This window comes from Marmota monax, unplaced genomic scaffold (genome assembly GCF_021218885.2).
Source record: "Marmota monax isolate L192 unplaced genomic scaffold, Marmota_monax_Labrador192_F-V1.1 WCK01_AAM20220418_F8-fsc00240, whole genome shotgun sequence".
NCBI lineage: Eukaryota > Metazoa > Chordata > Mammalia > Rodentia > Sciuridae > Marmota > Marmota monax.
The window spans coordinates 35877-56693 of NW_026693696.1; the positions used below are offsets into that span (position 1 = coordinate 35877).

The window sequence follows — 20817 nt, forward strand, 5'->3', positions numbered from 1 at the left end:
ATTTCCATTACAACTTAAGATCATTGGTAGGTAAAAAGCTATTCTACCTTGAAAAAAATCAAGTGTCATTAATTTGTTAACAAAATGTTGACTTTATTATCTCTAATTCTTGTGACTAAAGTCTGTGAGTCTGATCTAATTAAAAACAGAGAGTACCTTCTCTACAGGCATTTTCCAGGAATTTCAATATGATATATACAATCTATCATAAGCAGAGCTTAGAAAACTGAAATCTTCAAAATGGTTGGGAGCTATGCCTTGCTTTCATATGAATTGGGTTTCAAACCTCCATCTTCATATTTAGTTAAATAAAAAAGAAGCAAGTGCACCAAAACTACATGAAATTATCTAAACACGTCTTAATGGTTTTTACATCACATGGTCCTATTGAAGAATTGTGTAAGCAGAAGTTTTCAGTGATTACCTCAGAGACATCAGTACTTTGTAGTACCTTCTCCAAACTACCTAAGACCCTTCTTTTGCCTATGGTCCTAGTGGGTAGCTGTTATATTAGAAGGACATCTTTAAATTTTTTGGAACTCTTTGGGCCTCACTGTTTTTCTAACCGTTTGGACTCATTGTGACCTTCTGCTTAACCCATGGTTTCAAATCCAGGGATTACATTTAGAAGGTCATCCCAGGGCTACAAACCCAGACTCAGAATTCTAGTAGGAAGCTGTCAAGGAGATAGCTGAACAATGCCATGGTATCTACTGTTACTATTGTTCTTTTGTAAGATTATTTGAAACTGGATACCCAGAATCGATCTTACATGGCAAGCAGAGGGACTCAACTTTTATATATAGATAAATGTCCAGTAAAAAAATGAAAGCAAAACCAAATTGTTTTGGGACCCATACAACTGTGTGGTAATCCTGAGTATATGTTCATCTTCAGCAGTTTCTACTGGAACTTATTTTTCACTCTATTATTCAGTAAAATTTAAATGCATTTCCAAAAGGCAAATTTTAAACAAAGTAATACAAAGAATGTAGACCATGAACAGATATGCTACTTTTACCCAAATTCTGGAATCACAAGTCCCATCATGCTTCTCTAAAGCTTAAATTTTAAGAAAACTCACAGGATTTAATGTTCAAGAGACATGACCTTCTAAACCATGTCCAAATAGTCTTCCTACCATTGTTTTCCATTTCTGTCTTTGCATTTATTTTGCTTATTTTAAACTCTCCTCAAGAGAGTTAATCTGATTTCATTGAAGTTCATGACAAAATCATTTAGAAAATTTAAAAGAAATTTCACAAAATCAAAATAAAATAAAATATTCATTTTTCTGGAAAAATGACTTTTAAAAAATATTTATATTTTAGTTGTAGTTGGACACAATACCTTTATTTAATTTATTTATTATTATGTGTTGCTGAGGATGGAACTCAGAGTCTCACACAGGCTAGGTGAGTGCTCTACCGCTGAGCCACAACCCCAGCTTGGAAAAATGACTTTTTGATAATGTGGATAAATTTTATCTATCTTAGACATAAGGAAAATTTTTAATAAAAGGAAAACAATTATCAAAACAAGTATGCTGAAAGTATTACCATTGACTATTTTTTTTTAAATCTCTAAGCTTGTAATATGGTTTCAAAATTGTATTCTAGTTTCAATATCAAATGGTGCACATTTCTGATCCAATATTTATGCCTTTGACCATAAGTAACTTTAAAATAACTTCCAAAACATAACAAAGAGTAATTGTTTATAAATATAAGTAGGTCAAAACAGACAGATTTTTAGAACTACAATCCTGATGGTGTTTCAAGCTTTAAATAAAAAGGGAAGGAATTAATCCTGCTCATTCAAGAACTTCAATATCAATTTAAGGTAGTATGCCTGGAGATTTTTCTTTTTGTCTCTGACTTGACTAGTGAACAATTTCAGATTGGCTGCAAACCATATGTGCTAAGGCTTTTTATGGCATCTACATATTTTAACTTCGTTTCTTCCACAAAGAATGACAAAAATGGAAGCAAAATAAATAAACATGGAATGTATTCCAAATACACACACACACACATATATTATTTTCATTAAAATAATCAGGGGGAATTAAAGTAAAGAGGGTTAAATGATATTCCAAAGCTTACCCAGGCCATGAGTCAGGAAGAGAAACCAGGTCCCTTGGATTGTAAGTCCAGTGGTATAGTCACTGGTTTGTTCACTTCCTGTGCAAAACATCCATACACAATACACAATTCATATTCCCCCTTCCTATCAAGTGGTTGTCAAAAGAAACACGCCATTACCTTTCCCACATATTGAGGTTCGGAGCCCATGTATTCCTCCAGCACAAAAAATTGATTCCATACCCAGCCACGTTTAACTCGTTGGAAATGTGATCGTCGCCCTGGCAGATGGATAACATTTTCTCTTGGTTCTGTGCCTAAAGTCTGTTGTGGCTGTGGTTGAAGTGGTGTTAGGAGACCTCCATCAAACAGGATCCAGAGAAGCAGGGATAAACAGTTCCTTGTAAGCATTGGCAAAGGCTTTCCTATAGCAGAGTACTAAAAACTCCAGTGCTTAATATAGAATTCTGGAATCCAGGTTTGAGGTGCCTGTGGTCTTCACCACTTAGATTTCTGTTTTATTGCAGAAATGATAATCCAGGCATTAATCCTTTTGAAGCTTCTGCTTTATTATATTCCATTTAAGGGGACCTATGAAATAGAACAACAAAGATACATTAAATTAATAAGACTTCATAATGATATCATCAAAATTGTCATTGTATCTCCCAACATTTAAAGAAACTAAAAGGAAAAACTTTAAAGTACTATCTTGAGAAATATTCAGGGCTATTAAAACTGTTATAAGTTGAATAAATTACATACATTTTTTCCAGACTTGAAAAGTTATAAATTAAAATAAAACATGATGAGTTACTTCAAACAATAATATATTTAAATTTAATTATCATTTAAAGGAAAGAACACAGATAACTGTTTAAAAGTGAACAATAAGAATAGGATTTTGCAACTTCAGCACTACTGACATTTGGGGTAGATCATCCTTTGTTTCTTGGAGCCCCTTTATACAATTTAAAGGTTTTAGAACACCTCTTTATCTACTCTAAAGATGACAGTATAACTTATCCCATTCCCAGTTATGACAACCAAAAACATCTGCAAAGTTTGAAAAACTTTTCCTGACAGAAGAAAAATAGGTCAAGATGGAGAAGCAAAGATTTGAAGAAGAAAAAACAAACAAACAAAACCCCCAAACTATTAAAGTATAAAGATTCCTAAAGTAAGAGAACTGAAAGAAAATAATTACAAATGTAAAATGAATAAAAATATCTCACTAAACTGCAAATGATTGATGAATTCATATTGTTATAAGAATTTTTAAACTTTAAGTAGAAAACGTGCTTCACCAGATTCACTCTACTAGAAACATTGAATGTATAGGAATAATTTTGTAGATAAGGTGCAGTGTAGAGCAAATGTGAATCCCTATGACCAGGGGTAGGGGATATCTATTCTGCATTTAGGTATAATGAGATTTGAACTTTCCTTTATAATAAGCATTTTTTTTTTTTACTTTTGCCTAATGTTCAGTGACTAAAGACTTTATGTGTTAGTTTAAAGAAAATAGACAGGGACTTTAGATAGTCCCTCTAAAATCATAAACAGAAAACAACCAGTCAAATAAATAATTATAAGCAAATTATGCCAATAATTTGAAAAAGGCAACCCAAATATCCTGACAACTTAACTTACGTGAATAAAATCCTCCTCTAGGTGACAATTTCATTGAGAACTACAATAGGACCATTCCTGTGTTTTATGAGCAGGTATGTGGAAAATGGTGTTGTTCCAGGGAGGATTTATAGCATTAGGGGCACAAGGCCCAGAGCCTATGAGGGTTTCAAGAGCCAAAACTGTTACAGGCAAGAAAATATACATAATACTTTCAAAAGAAGAGAACTGAAACCAAAGTCAATAATGGATTGATTAAACATCTATAAAAAATGGAAATTTTTGTCAACCAATCAGTTTTAACTAAGGCCAATACATACTCAGTCATGTATCATAATTAAAATGTATAAATAATTCTTCACAAATATTGTAATTTAATCATTTGATATGGGAGCAATTCACTATACTTGAGATAAGATGTGCAGTGTGCAGTATCCAAAAGTTATGCTCTGGAAGTATTATATAAGGACATTCCTAAAATAAAAAGCACAAAGAGGCATGGCATTTTCTCTATTACCCAAAGGAGTATGACTGTCAAAAACATAAATATTATATATTTTATTACATTTGTAATTGTGGTGAATATATTTTATTACATTTGTAATTGTGGTGGAATGATGTTTCTATAATGTTAATTACACCTACATTGTCCATTATGGTAACCACCATTTACACGTGGCTATTTAGTAAAAATTTGGTGATAAGGGAATGTACTCCACTTTTTAAAATGTACTCTACTTTTAAATTATACACTAAATTTCAGAAACTTAGGATGAAAAATAATGTACAATATCTCACTATTAAGTTGTATATTTATTACTTGTTAATACAACAACATTTTAGATCATAATAAATAAATATATAGTAAAATTAATTTCACCTATTTATGTTTGCTTTATTTACTCTATGAAATAAAAAATTAAACCTACATAGGCAACTCAATTATGCCTTACATTATTTTCTGTTGGAAGGCACTAGTTCACACATTAGAGTTTACAATCACAAACTTTGACTGAATATTATTCTTAACATTCAAAGACAAATACTTAAAATGAAATATGTCTGTAGGAACAATGCATTAGGAGGTTAGAGAAAAGATGAGTCTATTTTGAATGAACATAGTAGGCATATTTTCCTCATCTGTTTTTAAGTTTAAATTGCTATTGTTAACTTGTAAAATGTATTATTGACTTAAACTTTTCATTTATTCTGTTTCTTCCCATACCCAACTCAATCCTAGTCCTATCACATACAGGTAAGATGGGGAGATAAACATGAAGAGGAATTCCAGAACTCTAACTTCTCCTTCTACTATAAGTAATTGGTTTGTGCTTCTGCCTTCTTACTTCCATGAAATCTTTCTCCTCCACTTTTTTTGAGATGTGAAGTTCTGAAACCCAGAGTTTAGAAAGCATTCACATCTAAGTTCAATACTCAAAACAAATATTTTCTGTTGTATATTTCCAATACATTTAAAACTTGCATCACTTTTTTTAAACAATAATTTAAAGTTTATTCCAGCTATAATGCAGACTTTAAGGTAGCATCACATGGCATACTTTTGAGTCCATTCCCAAGATATTCTGTTGTACTTATGTCTGTTTTATGGATCTGTGCAATGTCTGGCACTAAAGGGTCATCTGGATTTGGATCACATAGCAATGAAAAAAATGGATAAAAGAGCTTTAGAAATAAGACCATTGTGATCCTAGAATATCAAGACAAATGCTGTCATTACTGTTAATATGTGGATATTAAATTCTTGTTGTAAATGCAACCTTAGGTGGTTTGAAGAGGTAGTCTATAGGAAAATGAATTGTCAAAAAGAATACACCACCTTGATATGGGCTGTCATAAGGTCCCCTAATTGTATCTTGCCAATGAATTAGAGCATTTGTTTTTAAGCTGAACATTGGGTTATATTCATCCTTATTACCATTAGAGGTTAAAAGTGTTTAAAAGCTGAGTTTTCATCCCCTATGGAATAATAAATAAGAATTTCTAATCTACCTATGCTCTCCTTCTCTATAGTACTAGAACATGGTTCTGTGATATGAAATAATTACTTCACAAATAATCAGTAAGTAGTAAACAGTGTAAATATAACATGAAAAGCTTGTTATTTCATAAGTCAGTTTTCCATCAAATTTAAAACTTGCATGACCAAAAATGGCAACTAAATGCAAAATATATGAATAAGGCTGAAGTTAACTGGAGCCACAGAAAAAATCACTGTGGAACATAATGCTCATTTCCCTCCAGCCCACATTCTGTTCGTTCTTTTGACTCTCATTGAACACATATTCTCTAATAACATGCTTTGTTTCTTTCACGTTTTTGTGCATGCCCCTCTTTCTCTTTTCTTAAGTAGTCTTATATCCATGTTATTAAATCGTTATCTTTTCTTCTTCACTAGTATATTTCCATTTGTTCCATTTCTATGACCAAATATTTGGTACTAATAAAAATGTAAGTATTAGGTATTTCATCATGTCTTTTAATTATAAAAAAATGTTCACAAAATTTTAACTTAGACCTACATTATCCAATATGGTAGCCACCAGTTACACATGATGATTTAGAGGGGTGTTTAAGTAATTTATTTTTGCTAATATCCTCATTAAAATGATGATTGTGAGTGATGATTTTATGGGTTTTAGGAAGCATATATTTTCATGAATTCTGAAAATTTAATATAAATTTTGTAGGATGCAAAATTAATTATAAAATTCCATATCACATCCTAGTACATGTGATATTTCAGAATTTATTAGGACTGCATAAGGTACCTCTGTATGCTTGACCTTTGGCAATTTCCCCCTCTCTTGAGTTCAAAATCTTCAGTTTATATTAATGCTAATAGTAATAATCTTTATTAGAGGTATATTCTTGCACTCTTTCTGGGTGGAATGATGGGTAAAGAGAGGCTGGAAAGTAATGGAGGTGTTTCTTTTGTCATCTGTTCTCTCTCCAATGTTTATAGCATTCCCTCTTATATGGTAGGTACTAAATCCTTGTCCACCTTGTTTCAGTGGATTATTCGCAGGATGACAGTAGTTAATTTTATTAAACACTTACTAGTTCCACATAGCACTGAATATTCTGTATCTGTACAACAGCTCTTTGAAGTAGATGGAATTGTAGTACACATTGTACAGAAGAAATGGAAAAACCTAGAAGTTAGAAGACTTTAGCATAGTCCACAAATTAGTACATAGCAGGTAGGTTTGAATATGGGAAGTCTGACCCAGAGCTCATACTCCTGGTTGATATGGTATGCCACCCCTCCATTAATGAATGCATAAACAGATAAAAATATCAAGGGATTCAAATATTCACTTGATGGCCTGAGATCCAATATTTTTTTCTAAAGAGAAGTAGGCATTTCAATATTGGTTAGCTTAAGTTTCCTCAAGTAATTTAGCTCTTCTGTAGAAGAGAAGATTGAAACTATAAGGTCAATATAGTTCATTTGAAGTCAGAACATTCATGAATCCTTTTTTCTAACCCCAGGAAGTGAGAAGGACACATAATTTTAGGAAGAGACAGAAAAAAAAATTCAATGTCTTACAGCACTAGTATGCTAACAGGATTGGATGGTGGCTGGGGATTCTGAAAGTTCTCCTACAATGTAACTAATCCAACTAAGAAGTGCTAAACTAGTCCTGTGACTTGCACTAACTGCTGTGCTAAGAAGAAGGCAAGTTGTTCCCAGTAACTGAAAAGCTGCAGGGACTCTGAACTATGGGTGTTATCCTAGGTTAGACAGGATTGGCATCCTATTTGACCCACTTGAAAACTATGGATGTCAGAATAGTTTCAGGATTGGTTTCACTAAAGGTAAATAACTCTAATTAATTAATAAAAGGATGGGCCTGAGAACTATATTCTTTTTAGGTGTCATGTTAAAAGAAATCATATCATGGTTTTATGCTAAGTAACAAGTAGCTTTTGACTGTGGAAATAAAGCCACAATGTTCTTCTACCTGTAGAGGATATAGATGACTCCATAAATATTTATTAATTTCTATAGTCAATTAAAACATGTATAAGTACAACTACTAACTTATAATTATTTTGTGAATCTAACATCCATTTCAAGTCTGTAGAACTCTGCAGTCTTTTAATAATCAGTTGAACTGATATTTTCAGTGCATGATGGTGCTCCCCACAGATCCCAGCCTCTGGCCTCAGCTGTCAGCCAGAGAGCTTTAAAAGTGTGATATCACAACAACAACAAAAAAATTGCAAGCAAATTGAAGGACCCGGGTTCTTAGTTGAACTGGAAACAACTATCCATGACATACAACATCAGCTAAACTATAAGGAAAAAAATACACTGAGCCATCAACCAGGCGCACTTGCCCCTGTATCAATGATGCTGTTATAACTTCAGAAAGTCCAGACTTATTGTGATGTATCATTGCTTTGTGTAAGCAGAAGAACCTCAAAGAAAACTTAATCATTAAAAAAGATATTGCCAGCGGGCTGTTTCATTCCACATACCGACATCAGACATAGTGTTTAAAAATCCATACTTGTCTAATATTACTAAACTTTGTGGAGCCAAAGTAGTTTTCCAAAGACTTCCTAAAACTGATTTGCATCTCTAGGAGCCAAATATCCCTTTTAGCACAAAGGAGAGCTTAAATAAAATTCAAAAAGATCATATATCAAAGCAGGGGATGGTGGGTTGTAAAATATCTACAGACTGTGACATTTCCCTGTGTGCCTCCAGAGCTGAGATATAGGGGCTATGGTTTCGGAAGCTGTTTATTTAATTTTGTATATGTTTGCTTTTAAGACAAATACTGATGAGGGGCCTTATTCATATGCATAATGAAAAATGCTTTTCGGGAAGCTTTTATTAACCTGACAGATGTGTTAATAATGGCTAACACTCTATGACTACATTCATTATTGGATAACTCTGTAGTGGTGACAATGCTTGTGGTATACTTTAAAATAATATTATATGGATTCTCAAGAGCACTTTTCAAAGATTAAAGAAAAAGAAGAATGATAGTTTTTCTTGTCCCTTCTTTTGATAAATGGCCTTTTAATTTGAAATAGTAATTGAAAATGATCCCCTATCCAAATAACATGAGGGACAGCCTTATTTTTCCTTAGGAAAAGTAATCAGTGGCAACATAACATATGTCATTCACAAATTATTAAAATATCAACAATAAGCTTTATATTTTATCTCAGGCTATACTTTACCTTGAAAACATAATTTTAAAAAATGTGACTTAACTTCACAAATTACATTTTCTTGATTCCCATTCTATCAAATTCATCATAATCAATAAACACTTAGAGATTCCAGACAAATCAAATAGTGTAAGAATATAACTCCTGGAAACATTATCTGAATGTTTTAATGGACATCATTATGTAAATTTTGACTTGTGTTCTGAAATAAAAGTTGTTCTCACAATGCTTTGGGGATGAGCAACATTCTCACCAATGCTCTCTTGGTTCTTGTTAAACACATGCCAAAATGAAACTCTAATCTTTCTGTGGAGTAGCAAAACCTTTTCTGCAGCTCTTCTGTTTTGAAAACTGGCCACTGAGAAGTAGAGGTAGTTAATCTACCTCTGTTGCCTCTTATGAGTGAAACAAGAATGAAGGTGATTCTTGCTCTCTGGTCTTAGCTCATGAAGTCAATTATTTCCTGGGTCTGTTACTTGTCCAAATCCTCCTTCTTAGTTCACAATTATTTAGGAAGCCAACAATGAAAGAAAGAAAGAAAAAAGAAAGAAAGAAAGAAAGAAAGAAAGAAAGAAAGAAAGAAAGAAAGAAAGAAAGAAAGAAAAGAAAGAAAATTAATCAACATGAGTCATATTCCCAGTACTTGATGATAGGGACGGAATCTCTTTTACTGAAAAGAGAAGCCTGAACACACGCTTACTTTTGTGGGATGATTTTTAACTGCAGTCTAAACTCCTTGATGTTATGTTTTAGAAATAGTGCTTTATTTCTGCAGTCTTCCTCATAAAGACCCAGAATCACAGCTGATCATAAGAAAATCATTAGACAATTCTCAGTTGAGGGGCATTTTGTAAAATATCTGACTAACACTTCTAATAACCCTGAATGTCATCAATAACAAAGAAAACCAGAGAAACTGTCACAGCCAAGTAGAACATAAGGAGACCTCACAACTGAAATCCTCCAATGGAAGGAGATCCTTGAATAGAGAAAGGATCTTAGATAAGAACTAAAAGTATGGACTTGAGTCAGTAATGATAGGTCAATAGTCTATACAAAGTATACCATAAGAATGTCAGATGCTAGGGAAAATGAATGCCAGATATATGGGGACTCTGATCTATATTTTCAATACATTTGTAAATCTAAACATATTCAAAAATAAAGTTTATTTCAAATAAATAAAATAAAAACTGATTGTAACATATGAGATTCAGGAGTTTAAAAATCTAACAGAAAGACAAAGAAAACTTTCAGAAAAAATGGTAGAAAGTTATCTTTTGAAGATAACTATGGTATAGTGAAGGGGCAAGAAGCATCAGTCCAGATTGGAGAATCCAAGAGACAGAACATGAAGGAGTGAATATTAATGGATCAAAATGAAAACATTATATGGGACATTTAAATGATGAAGTGGAAATGTACCATTTGTTTAATAATTTCTTGAGGAAGTAATGATTGTACATAGAAGAGTAAGTAAACCAAAAAGGCAGTAATTTACTTCTTGGAAACAAATGTATATATATATATATAAGAATGAAATTCAGTTATATCATTATGTTACATGATTTTATTCAAGGGAATACAATTTTGTAGAATCATGAGTTGGCATAATTTTAGATAAAAAACACTTATGCTAATATTTACTAGAATGATAACTTCAATGGGCATCATAACTCAATCTTAAGAAACTGAAATTATTTTTTGGGTAATTTGAGAAATTATGGTCAACTAAATGAGATATCTTCAAAAAATTTCAAAATATTTGCTGACAAGTAACTGAAAACTCATCACCCAGGGACTAGATTAAAAACAACAGTAAAAACAAATGGTACAATCTACATTCTGCCCAACACTGAGGGAATATATAAGAAGCCCTGGAACAAGAAAGGAAAATAAAAACATGATTCCTGCTAAAAGAATCCCTTCATAATGGATGGAAATCTTCAATACTGGGAATAATTCCAGGGCTAAAAGCTACAGAATTTTTCTTTTCATTGCTACTGCATAATGCCTGGAAGAAATAAAACTATGGACAAAAATAGACTTTTAAAATAGCATTCAGATTTTCTATTATCAAAGCTCCAGCAGGGATAGATTGAAGAACATTTACAGGAAGTCAGACACTATGGCCTAATGGAGAATAGCTCAGAAAATCAGCTCATAATAAACTTCTATTAAATTTTAGTTATAGCAAATATGAAGATCATCTGAAAAACCTTCAATTCATTATACTTCTGAGTGGCCTTCCTAAATTCTCAATTTTATGAAACTAATCAGGTCTGACGGAAAATAAATAATTAGCACATTCTGAAAGCATAATGTAGTATTTCTGCAATACTTCTGGGATGGCAGTGTATGGAGTTCAGCAGGTTTACAATACAACCCAATTTCTAGGGAAATTATTTAATGGCAATTATTTAAAGACTATAAAATGTCTTCAGTGTGTGTGGCAAATGAAGAAACATTAATTTAAGGAAATCTACTAAATTTTGGCAGAAACATATCAAGTCTGTAGCATTGAACCTGCTTTATCTGGGTTCAAGAATCAAGAATGTAGCCAAGAAAAAGGCTAGATTTTTTTTTTTTTTTACTGTACCCAGTTCCAGAGCTATGATTTCACCCTGGGAGTGACAGACTGTCAACCTGGATTCTCATCACATTTCCCAACTTTTGTTACAGAAACACTATTTCTGAAGCAGGTGTAGCAGAGAGGACTAAACTTCAATTATGTCCAGTCCCAAGTATAGCACCAAAACGTTACTCCAGACCCATCAGGGCAAGGATACTGGAACCTGATCCTGTCACTCTAGCTCTCTTATGGAGCAGAAATTTCCACATTTTTAAGAGCAAACTGGAAAGACTAGAGATTGTTACTGCTACCATCTCCACCCCAATGCTTTCTCATGCAGTGAGAATATTACAATAGGAAAAGTGACTCCTGACTCTCCTTTGCTGAGGTGATTCAGATACTCTTACAAGGGGGGAGAAAGGCCCAAAGCACAAAGGGCTCTACAGCTCTGTTGAAAGGATACACATTGCTTGGAACAGAATGCAAATCCTTGTCTAATTATGCTATTGAAATTAATGAAGATCTGGAGAACACTTAGAGCAAAATTACAAAGTAATTTGAGATTAAATAAAATGAGAAAACATGATACAGAAGCACAAGGGGAAAATGTTAGCTATCCATCACTGGCAAAATACCAAAGGGAGGGATAGGGAAATAACAAGAAGGAATCATACCAAACCAACTAAGACCCAGAGGAGCAAACATTCAATCCTAGCTGCTCTACATTTATGTGGTAGCAGAAAATGAGATCCAGAGTGCTTGAGCATCCCACCCCTATACCTTGGTGTCTGCATTCCCCATGATCTCTCTCTTATGCTAGCTCTGATCCAGCAACACACTGCCTTGGCTCACAGACTTTCCCTTGAAATCTCAGCAGAAGCACCTAGGACCCCATCACTCATACCTTCCACTTACCTGCAAACTGGCATAACATGAAAGATAGAAAAGTGTGTCACTGGCAAAAGCAGTAACATAATCCACATGAATTATGGATGCAGAAACTTCTGGAGTTCTTGGCTAACTGAACACAGGGAAATATATCCAAGGGAAATAATTCCCTAAGTGATCCTGTGCAAGCAAGGTGAACAAGGACTCTCTCCTTAAAAACTAAAAATATAAATAAAATGAGCTTATTATGGGTATGGTCTTGCTGATTATTGAGAGGCTCTCAAGACATTTTATTATCTGCTGTCCCAGTATTTTGTACTTGTTTTTATTTTAATGACCTCAATCTTTTAACCAACTCTACCCTAAATTTAAAGTTGCGGCCACAACTTTAAACTCACTCCTTTTCTGATAAAACCGAAAATTTTTCACATTATTCTCTCTGAGTTTTGCTCCTATGCTCCTAATCCCCACTCTAAAATTGGCTAAAATCACCAGTAACATCCATTCTATATCTTGAATGTTGCATTACTTTGAAAGTTATGCCATCAGATAAACTGTTCCATTACCTTTAAACTCAGACTCTACAAAGTCTAAGGGTATGAACAAAAATATAGACAAGATCTTTGCTGGAATGAAGCACATGTGATCTGTAGTCCTATTTTTTTTATTGGTTGTTCAAAACATTACAATGATCTTGACATATCATATATCATACATTTGATTCAAATGGGGTATGAATTCTTATTTTTCCCACGTGTACAGATTGCAGGATCACATTGGTTATACATTTGTTATAGAGACTTCATTTCCATATGAAACTTCATCAATATGGCCTTTACTGTTTAAATTCCTAATTGACATTCTGATTTTTGAGTTCTTCCTAACCCTAGAAACACTCATTAATCTTCACCTCTACCATTATAGGCTTTCTCTGCCTACTTCTACAAATTTCCCCAAACTCCTGGATACCAATTCCAAATACTTCTATACCATCATTACATATAGTCATGGCAATGGCACCACCACTGACAGTTTTCTACAAGGATACATAATCAACTTAAATTTAAGTGATGATACTATAAGACTCAAATAAAATGTAAGATAGGCAATATGTATTTCAATAATCTGTCCTCAAAAGTACACATGACAAATAAAAGATAATTGGACTTTGTTAAAATTGAATTAACAACTTCTTCATTTCAAAAGCACCAATTATGTAAGTGAAAAGAGAGCCTACAGAGTGAGAAAATATGATTAAAACTTATGCATGATAAGAGATTTGTATTTAAATTACACAAGAACATTTACTATTCTCCAGTAAAATACAACACAATCAAGAAATCAAAGAGGTAAGGTAAATTCACATTTTCCCAAATAACATATACAATGGGCAATGAGCACATGAAAGTATAATAAAAAGTATTAGTCACTATAAAAATGCAAATAAAAATCACACTAAGGACAGCTATAATCAAAAGGTAGATAGATAGGTAAGTTTTCAAGTATTTGCGGGCTGATCAAGGAAATGTGTAACCAATAGAAGTGGTAACACATAAGTCTTATTAGTAGTGCTTGCACAGTGTTCTCTTATATATTGAGATGACCCAGAGGAATAAGGTAAGGGTCATTGTTCACAGGGGAAGAGAATAAGGGAACTCCCAGGCAATAAGAGGTACAGAGAAATGATTTACATATTTGGAGGAGAACAAGAGAAGTTCCAGGCAATAAGAGATATAGAGATACGATTTATCTATTTAAGTGATATCACTCAACTTCATGACCAGGGGTCTCTGTACCAATGAGCTCCAAAGGGCTGCAGAAGTTTAGGTTTTATAACCACAAAAATATAAAGCAACCTGGTAACAATGGCTCACACTTGGCTCATTTATATGACACCATGTAATGGGGGGTTAACACTGAAAATATATACAGCACATGCTATAACATAGATGAAACATTAAAATGTTATGCTAAGTGAAACAAATTAATCACAGAAGACCATGATACATGCTGCATGGATTTCATTTTCATTTTGTATAAAATATCCTGACTCAGCAAATATACAAAGCTAGAAGGTAAATTAGAGGTTGCCTGAGGCCAGTATTTGAAATAGAGCTTGGGGAATAATTACTAATGGGTCTCATCAGCTTTTTGTAAGCAGTGGTATGTTTCAGTATTAGACTGTGGATGCTTGGTACATATGAACATACTAATAAAACATTGCATTTTATACCTTCAGTGGATGAATTGTGTGGCATGAAAGCTGTATCATAATAAAGCTGTTGTAAATATGTTTAGAAAAATAATGACAAGATGACACACTTTATACTCAAGAGTTTGGGCTATCACTAAGGGATCTGCAGTCATCTTTGCTGTGGAAAGTAAATTGAATAAAACAAGACCCCGGTGTATTAATCAATGTATTATTTTATAAGACTTTAATCAGAGTCTTGCTCAGTATTTGAGAATGTCCCTAAAGATTTACTTACTGTAGCACCTGATAACTTTCCTATGACTACTTAGGCTTCATATAAACCATTTAGAGTTGAACAGAAACCATCTAAGTAGGAAAAATCCCAGTGTTTGCTTTATCTGTGCTGCAGAAGGCAATCAAGAGGCAAATTGTTAACACAGATCATTTTCTTTAAACAAAGGCAATGCACTTAGGTGAAAGAGAAGTCTGAATCTATGCCTTGGCTTATTTGTCAGACTAAGCCATGAAAGCCCGTGTGTGTGTGTGCATGTGTGTGTGTATACAAAAATAAGTAGCCCTTGAGTTGGAAACTAGATGACATGCTACTCTTTACAGAGAACAGAAAAGCTTTGAAGAATGAGAATATTTAAAGGGTAGTGACTTCTTTTCTCCATAAGAACTCCAGAGAAACTTACCCTAGGGTGAAAATGAGGTTGAATTTAGCACAAACTATATTTTCAGAGAAATATGTGGAAGTAATAAGAGACCATCAGGACCGTGAAAAGGTCACATGGTATACAGGTAGGTGGGTGTGTAGAGAGGAAGAAAAAAGGAAGAAGAAATTGTGGAGCCAGATTTGGACTTGGGGCATATTTTAATGAACATTAAGAGGATGCAAAATGACCAACTTCATATCAGTACAAATTTCAAGATGCACAATAGCAGCTACAAAGTTATCAATAGGATTTTTAAAAATCAAGACAATATTTTGTTTAACAAAGAAAAGAATGTTGTATTTATTAATCAGTATTTTAAAAATGTTTAGATTCCTAAACCTAAAATACCTGAAAAGTGATCCTAGTGATTTTTTTTTTTTAGGGGTGGGGGACGGATAGTCAGAGATACATTGAACACTACAGGTAGAAATTGGATTTTAACTTTCAAATGGAAAAGAGAAATGTTGGTGGCAAACGTACTTGAATGTCTTAATCCCAGACAATACTGAGATAGCATAAGACAACTTTCTTTAGAATTTACTTTATATTCTTCTGTAAGTTTAACTCTTGATGTGCCTCATTTTGAAGCTTCAAATATAAACCTACAAAAATAATATACAATTCCCTAAAGTTTTACCAGAATATTATCACTATGATGTCCATATCTATTATATTGTCATATCTATTATATGGCCATATCTATTATATGGCATAATATATACTTTATATATTATATATATTATATATATAATATATAAAACATCTATAGATATCACTCAAATATGTACATGTATAATTACATACTTTATATATAGAGAAATCATTCTATCTTTAAATAACATTTCCTAATTATAAATTAGTGTATTACACTCTTGAAGATGTCCCTGCTCATTGTTGCCCTCCTTATCTTTATATACCACAGAGGAGGAGACCTAAGGGGTTCTTTTTTTGCAGGGCAGGGGCTGTCTCATAATTTCTGACCTCATAAATGGATTTAAGTTGTTATTGCAGAGGGCTGACTACAAAAGAAGCACACTAGGGTCCCTCCCACCATATCCACCTTCCACCATGGGATGATACAAAAAGAGGTCCCACACTAGATGTCACACAATGGTAGACAAATAGGTAGACACCTATTTGCCACTCATAAGGTAGGGAGCTCTGACATCACCTTTCCAAACAAGGAACAGACCCTGAACTGCACTGCCCGTCATGAGGCTCTGAAGAAGTGTTCCCAGGGTGACTTGTTCACACTCTCACTCTCATGAGTAATGAATACAGCATTTCAGCAGATGCCTGCTCTGACTTTCAATTCTCAGAGACAGCAGATGGGTGACAGAACAAGAAAAACAAAACCGTACTTCCGTGACAGCTTCTAATCTTGGATCTTGATGTATCCTGTCTCACGGAATTAGATCTAAAACCCTTTCTCTCTTATTTATTTATGCACTATTACTATTATTTTTCTTCTTTTACCTTCTCCCTCTCAGGAGTTGTTTTCAAATAGGTAAAAAATATGTTCATACTGAACTCTAAAGGATGATGCAGATAGATACCTTTCATTCTTGCAATTAACGGAATGACAGAGGGGAAAAAGGATCTTAACACTTTTGCAGCTGTTCTTACTCACAGATATCCTCAAATGATAAATAAACTGCCCTCTATCTGCTGCTGTGAACACATAGACAAATATTGATTTGGACAGATGCGCTGGGCTTTTCTTTAATTTCATAAATTTCTTTGTGTTCCCTCTTTATTGCCATGAGACTCCTTATTACTTTTCATGCAGCTAACCATTCATTGCTTTTTAGACAGCCAAAGCCAAATTCCCCAAACTAGATTTTTTAACAGATTAATACATCTCTTCAAGAAATCTATGTCATGCTATGGTTTCATACTCACTCACTCTGAACTCAAGGTTTTTTATATGACAGACAGAAATAGCTCTTCCATATCTAATTTGTTTTCAGAAAGTAACATTTTGTATTTATTCAAGTTTAAATTCTTTTGTAGTGAATTTATTTTTTGCATATGCAATAACAGGGATATAGAGGTATGTTTAATGGTGACAGTGTGTACTTAAGGGAAGTCATGTCTTTTTTCAAGTTAGAATTTCATAATAAACATTAATTTGTTTAGATATTGCAGTTTGAATCATTATGATTAGGAAGAAAAATCAATAATGTATTTTTAAGGGTAGTGTTCACTGAATCTAATCCCAGACACAGTCCTTGATAAGGCTGCACTTTAGGTGAACTTACAGTGGAATGTTATAAAAAAATGAATGGCAAATCCACAGCCTTAAATTTGAGAAACTAATCATCAGTTATAGAAACCTTGCAAGAAAATACATGTAGCATCTATACTATACTGTGTATGTCATGCCAAATTAGAAACTACTAAAAATAATTGACTATCAAATGAGCACTTTCAGTTTCTTCATAGCTATATTAATTAAATAATGTAAAAATTAGTATCATCTTAAAAGTTTTTAAATCTATTATTTAGCAATGTCTATATTTTGATGTACCTACACATAAGGAAAGATTTATTTGGAAAGGATATTGTTTCATTTTGAGTTAGTTTAATGGAGGAAGGTAGAAATGAAAACAATACAAAAGGAAGAAAGAAGAAAATAAATTTGAAGGTTTTTTTTTTTTTTTTTTTTTTAGTTTAAATCTAAAAATGTTTCCTAAAGAGTTCATATTCTAGGCACTACAGAAACATGTAGCAGTGAAAAAATGGATTATGGGACCTATAACCCCATCAGTGGATATGAATGGATTACTTGATGGTAACTTGAGGCAGGTGGACCATGACTAGAGGAAGTAGGTACTGAGAGTCACTTGGATGACATCTGTCCTTGGTACCTTCCTTTCTTTCTTTCTACTTAAAGGCTACCAAGATGTGAGATGCTTTCCTCCATCATGTCCTTCAGTCAGGAAGTTTCTCCCTTGGAGCTAGCTGACCATGGATTGAGACCTCTGTACCCATGAACCCCCCAAAACCCTTTTTCCTCTATTTTTGTCAGTTATTTTGGCCATAACATGGAAATTGGTACTAAGAGTTGTGGTTACGGATATGACAACACCGGACTACATGGTTCAGAAGCATTTTAAACTGGCTTGTGTGTGGGGGTGTGTGGAATTATTTGGAGATTCAGGATGGAGAAGCTGCAGCATTACTGCAATCATAATTAATGAATAATTCTGGTGGGAGATCAGAAGACCAGAAGACCAAAAGGAATGTGCACTGTAATGACAGAACTCATGAAGTTCAGAATGGAGGGAGGACTCAGTTAGGAACTGGACTACAGGCTACACATATGACATTCTGCAAAGAACTTGTCTTTATATCATTCATGTCCTGAAACTTTCCAAGAGGCTGAATTTAAAGGCAATGGAGTAATTAATCTGGTGGAGAAAATCACAGCATTCAGGCAGTGATATAGGTTTTGATGGCAGCTTTTATCCAGCTTTACTGTTAGGGAGTAGAAAGCAGAGAGAGAATATTCAGAAAATTTGCTGTTTGACAAGAAATCACAAGCAAAATTGGGACCAAGGAAGGTGAAAAGATTATAGTCTTTAAAGAGATTCTAAGTACTTTCACAGAGACAATAGGAAGAATGCTTTGAGGGCATCTCAGGAATGAGCCATAGCACACACATACTGGGAAAACTCAAGGGTATAAAGTTAAAAAACTTCAAGACATGGGAGTGTCCTAATTGCACAGGGGTCCATATGAAGGTCTATTCCAGGACTCATTTTCTTGGGCTTATAAACCCAATAATTCAGAAGCTGTTGCACACAAGGTAGAAGTGTGTCTGGTTACTGCTTTAGCTGATGGCAGACCTTGGTATCATCCACATGGTGTTTGTTCTGTAGAAATACAGGATGCTGGAGTTACGGGGTCACAGAGGCTTTGAATGAGATACCAAACGAAGGCCTGGAAGGTTAGGCATAGTGTAGCAGGATTGGAATTTCTGCAGGAAATTACTAAGAGGGCCAGGTGTGAAGGTGTGTGTGAAGTAAAAGTCCCAATGGAGACCACTGGTTTTAACAGATGTCAGTAACATGGAATCTCTGTCAAGTATAGCTGTACTTAAACAAATTCCAGCAAAAAGGGAATCCATGTGAGTTACAACAATAAGGCCATAGGGATAGAGGTATGCAAGTCCTTTGGAGATCCTATCTTGATCCCATGTGTCCCAGATGATGGACGTGGAACTATAGGGATTTAATGTTTGCATTTCTGGGTTTCACTCTTATTTTGGTCCCATTCCTTTTTTGTAACACTCCTATTTTTCTCTTTTGGAATGTGAAAATATTGTATATTGGATGCATGTAACTAGCTTTTGATCTTTGCAAGAACTCTTAACTAAGAATTTTCCTTGACTCTCAGGACAGACTTGGAAGTGGACATTTGAGCAATGCCAGAACTGTCAAGACTATGAGATTCTTGGAGACAGACCAAATATATTTTGCATTGTGAGATGAACATGAACTTTCTGGGGAATGGGTAGAATGTTATGGTGTGAGTCTAGAAATATCTCCCAAATGTTCATATGTTAGGAAATATAGCAATGTTGATTGGGGAAAATATCAGATTTTGAAAGTTTTAATCTCATCAGTGAATTAATTCACTTGATCAATTAATAATTTTAATGGATATATGGGTGATGATGTTAAACAGGTGAGACATGGCTGAAGGAAACCCATTACTGGGAATGTGATATTAGCTTATATCTATCCTTGGCACTTCCTATCTTTCTCTCTGTTTCCAGGTTACCATGAGGTAAGAAGCTTTTCTCCACCATCCCATTTGGTCATTATATTTCTCCCTTGCAGCAGCTGACCACGAATTAAGAACTCTAAAACTATAAGTCAAAAATAAACTTTTAGTTCTCTATGTTATCATTATCAGGTAGTTTGGTCACTGTAATGAACAGCTGATGAACACAATTGGTCTATTTTTAGCAATTGTACCCTGGAAGGAAGGGATTCCCTAAACAAATTAACAAATGGACATGTGTCCTGATAATCTCAAGAATACATTGGGTGATATTCCCAGATTGGCTTTCAATGAAGGTAAATATTGGTACCATTTCACTAAAATAATAAGAAAACCTACAGTTTTAACCTCTAGAATTCTTTCTACTTCTAGGCTTTCTGATCTTTATAAGCTAATGACAGTTGAGATTTATAAATTAGTTTTAATTTCACTTTATAAATTATCACAGTGGTTTCTCATCAGTCATCTATCTTTCTAATGAATGCAAAGCATTCAACATTTATATGTGTTTATTTATTACTTTTTGTACGTTTTTTTACTGGAAAATATACAAATATACAAGAGTTTCTATAAGCAAATATTCCACAACTTTTGTGGATAATTTTTTTTCTTACATTTCAGGTAACTAGAAGTCTGAAACTAAGATTTTGCAGGGTTGGTTCCTTTCCTTGGTAATGAGAAGACTCTGGTTCATGCCCCCCCACACCTTATTTTTAGCTTCTAGTA

At 33.8% G+C, this 20817-nt stretch overlaps 1 pseudogene; it reads right to left on the minus strand.

Moving 5' to 3' along the window:
* Window positions 1-5262: 5262 nt before the first annotated feature.
* Window positions 5263-5732, minus strand: LOC124103354 (ubiquitin-conjugating enzyme E2 D3-like; annotated as a pseudogene).
* Window positions 5733-20817: the final 15085 nt, after the last annotated feature.